Raw genomic sequence first — 4,361 nt, 5'->3', positions numbered from 1 at the left:
TCAACACCCTAAGAACAAATAATCCAATGAAGAAATGCACAGAGGACATGAACAGACATTTCTGCAAAGAATACATCCAAATGGCCAACAGACACATGAAAAAATGCTCCACATCACTCGGCATCAGGGAAATGCAAATCAAAACCAGAATGAGATACCACGTCACACCTTTCAGAATGGCTAAAATGAACAAGTCAGTCAATGACAGATGCTGGCAAGGATGTGGAGAAAGGGCAACCCTCCTACACTGTACGTGGGAATGCAAGCTGGTGCAACCACTCTGGAAAACAGTGTGGAGGTGCCTCAAAAACCTGAAAATAGAACTAGCCTATGACCCAGTGATTGTAGTACTGGGTATATACCCTAAAGATACAAACGTGGCATTCTGAAGGGGCACATGCACCCAAATGTTTATAGCAGCAATGTCCACAATAGTTAAACTATGGAAAGAACCTAAATGTCCTTCAACAGATGAATCAATAAATAAGATGTGGTATATATGTACAATGGGATACTATGCAGCCATCAAAGGAAATGAAATCCTGCTATTTGTGATGACGTGGATGGAACTAGAGGGTATTATGCTTGGCGAAATAAATCAATCTGAGAAAGACAACTATCATATGATCTCCCTGATATGATGAAGTGGAGATGCAACATAGGCGGTTTCAGGCGTACGAAAAGAAAAATAAAAGAAGATGGGATTGGGAGGGAGACAAACCATAAAAGACTGAATCTCACAAAACAGACTGAGGGTTGCTGGGGGGAGGTGTGTTGGGAGAGGATGGTGGGGGTATGGACATTGGGGAGGGCAGGTGCTATGGTGAGTGATGGTGAGTGCTGTGAAATGGGTAAACCTGGAGATTCACAGACCTGTGCCCCTAGGGATAAAAACACATTATATGTTTATAAAAAATTTTTAAAAAATAGTTTTAAAAATCCATTAAAGAAAAAGCACATATTGCAAGCCCAGAGCTAATCTCATATTCAATCAAAAAAAATTGAAAAATTTCCCCTTAAAGATCATAACAAAGACAAGTGTGTCCACTTTCACTACTCTCATTTGACATAGTACTGGATGTCCTAGCCAGAGAAACAAGGAACACAAAGAAATAAAAGACTCAAAAAAAAAAAAAAGGAAGAAGTAAAATTTTCTTTTTTTTAATAACATGAACTTACATGTAAAAGAATCCTAAAAAATTCACAAAAAATTTTGAATAAACAAATTTAGTAAAGCTGCCAAATACAAGATCAATATATAAAAGACAAGAATTTTGTTTTGTTTCGTTTTTTTTTTCCAATATGGAATGCTTCCCAGTTTTTCATGTCATCCTTGTTCAGTGATCAAGCTAATCTCTGCATCATTCCAATTTTAGTATATGTGCTGCCAAAGTAAGCACAAGACGAGCATTTTAACACTCTAATGATGAACTATCTGAAAAAATAAAGAGAACAATCTAATTCACAATAGCATCAAAACTAATGAAATACTTAGGATAAGATTTAACTAAGAAGATGAAAGATATGTACCCCATAAACTATGACATTGATAAAGAAATTGAAGGAGACATAAATGGAAAGATAGCTCATATTTATGAATGGTAAGAATTAACATTGTTAAAATGTCCATACTACCAAAAACCATCTGTAAATTCAATTCCTATCAAAAATCCAATGTTAGGGGTGCCTGGGTGGCTCAGTGGGTTAAGCCACTGCCTTCGGCTCAGGTCATGATCCCAGGGTCCTGGGATCGAGCCCTGCATCAGGCTCTCTGCTCAGCAGGAAGCTGCTACCTCTTCTCTCTCTGCCTGCCTCTCTGCCTGCTTGTCATCTCTCTCTGTCAAATAAATAAATAAAAAATCTTTTAATAAATCCAATATTAGGGGCGCCTGGGTGGCTCAGTGGTTAAGCCGCTGCCTTCGGCTCAGGTCATGATCTCGGGGTCCTGGGATCGAGTCCCGCATCGGGCTCTCTGCTCAGCAGGGAGCCTGCTTCCTCCTCTCTCTCTCTCTGCCTGCCTCTCTGCCTACTTGTGATTTCTCTCTGTCGAATAAATAAATAAAATCTTTAAAAAAAAAAAAATAAATAATAAATCCAATATTATTTTTTTACAGAAGTAAGTAAAGAATCCTAGAATTTATATGAGACCATAAAAGACAAATAATTAAAGCAGTTCTGAGAAAGAATGAAGAAGTGAAATTACACTTCTTGATTTGAAACAATACTACAAAGCCCTCATGCTCAAAACAATAAAGTATACTGGTATAAAAACAGACCAATAAACAAGTAGAACAGATTTGAGAGTCCAGAAATAAATCCTTTCATACAGTCACCTAATATTTGACAGGGGCCAACATATATAATGGGTAAAGATAGTCTGTTCAATAAATGATATTTAAAACTGAATAGTCACATAAACCAGCATGAAACTGGAAGCTTATATCACTCATAAATCTTAACTTGAAATAGATCAAAGACTTAAATGTGATGCATGAAACTAAATTTCCTAAAGGAAAACATAGGAAAAATTCTCCTTGACATTGGTCTTGCCAATAGTTTTTGGATACCAGGCCAAAAACAGAAGCAAAAGAAGCAAAAATAAATAAATGGTATTACATTAACTAAAGTTTCTGCATTGCCAAAAAAAAAAAAAAAGAGAGAGAGAGAGAGAGAATGAAAACACAATCCACAGAATGGAAGAAAATACTTACAAATCTTATATCTGAAAAGAGGTTAATAATCAAGAGATACAAATAGAAAAAAATATATCATTAAAAAATAGCAAAAGGATCTCAATAGACTTTTTTTTTCAAAAAAGTTATATAAATGACCAACAGGAGCATTAAAAAGTGCTCAATGTAAAAACTCAGGGCAAATTCATTATGTTGTTGTTTACCTCTGAAAAACACAATATTACTACCTATTAGAATATATACTACCAAAAAATTAAAACTAACAAATTTTGGTAAATATTGGGGAAAATGGGGAACTTATGCACTGTGATAGGGATATAAATTTGTATGGAAAACAGTATGGAGACTATTCATATTATTAAAAGTAAAATTACCATATGATTCAGTAATCCCACTTCTAGGTATATATCTAAAGGAAACGAAGTCACTATTCGAAGACATATCTGCACTCTTATGTTCATTATAAAATTATTAACTCTAAGCAAGAGATGGAAATAACTTCAGTATCCATTAATGGATGAATGAATAAAATAAGTATGGTAAATATATACTATGGAATACTACTTAACCATGAAAAATTAAGAAATACTGCTTTTTACAACAGCATGGATGGATCTTGAAGGTATTATACTAAGTGAAATATTTCAAAGATTTTATATATATTTTTTAATTTATGTATTATGATATCCCTTACATACAGAATCTGAAGAAAAAGCAAACTAATGGAAACTTAGAGTTGAGTTGACAAGAGGTGAACCTGGGGTGGAATAAGGTGGTCAAAGGGCACAAACTTGCAACTATAATATGAAAAAGTTCTGGGGATCTAATGTACAGCATGATGATCATAGTTAATAATATATACATACTTTTTTATTGTGCTTCCCTTTATTAAACTTTACATATATCACATTCTTACAAGTTGAAAGTTTATAGCAATCTTGTATAAAAGAGGTCTGCTGCCACCATTTTTCTAAACATTTGTTCATTTTGTGTCTCTCTGTCACATGTTGGTAATTCTTGCAATATTTCAAGTTTTTTCATTATTATTGTATTTGTTATGGTGATCTGTGATCAGTAATTATGACCCACTGAAAACTCAGAACTAGTTTACTTAAGGTATATACATTGTTTTTCTTTAAAGACATAATGCTTTTGAACAGTACAGTATAGTGTTTATTTTTTATATGCACTGGGAAACATAATTTTTTATTTGCACTGGGAAACCAAAAAAAATAATAATGATTTGACTTAGTTGATTGAGATAATCACTTTATTGAGGCAGTCTGGAACAAAACCCACAAGACCTCTGAAGTTTATCTCTACTGTACTATATACATAAAAGTTGCTAAGAGAGTAGATCTTAAAATTCCTTACAATACATGCATAAAAAACAGAGGCAACTATATGAGATAGTAGATGTATTAACATTTTTATGTAGATTATATTGCAATACAGATGTATACCAATTTATCAAATGGTACAGAATTTACACAATGTTAAAAGTTTGCAGTGTTATAAGAAATCATTTCTTAAATTTACAAATTATAATATGTCAATTATTTTTCAATAAAGCTCGAAAAAACTTTTTGTAGAATTAATCTATTTTTCAAAAAAGGAATTAAGGAAGTAGAAACTGCAACTAACTCTGAAATAATAGAATATAAAATC

At 33.2% G+C, this 4,361-nt stretch overlaps 1 non-coding gene across 1 annotated transcript; it reads right to left on the bottom strand.

Annotated features, from left to right (window-relative positions):
• Positions 1 to 1,296: 1,296 nt before the first annotated feature.
• LOC131828391 (U6 spliceosomal RNA) lies at positions 1,297 to 1,400 on the bottom strand. The gene has a single exon (XR_009352406.1). It is a non-coding gene; the product is annotated as a U6 spliceosomal RNA (small nuclear RNA).
• Between the last annotated feature and the right edge of the window lie 2,961 nt (positions 1,401 to 4,361).

The sequence above is a fragment of the Mustela lutreola genome, chromosome 3 (assembly GCF_030435805.1).
Source record: "Mustela lutreola isolate mMusLut2 chromosome 3, mMusLut2.pri, whole genome shotgun sequence".
Classification (NCBI taxonomy): Eukaryota; Metazoa; Chordata; class Mammalia; order Carnivora; family Mustelidae; genus Mustela; species Mustela lutreola.
This window is presented reverse-complemented; position numbering and strand designations above follow the sequence as displayed.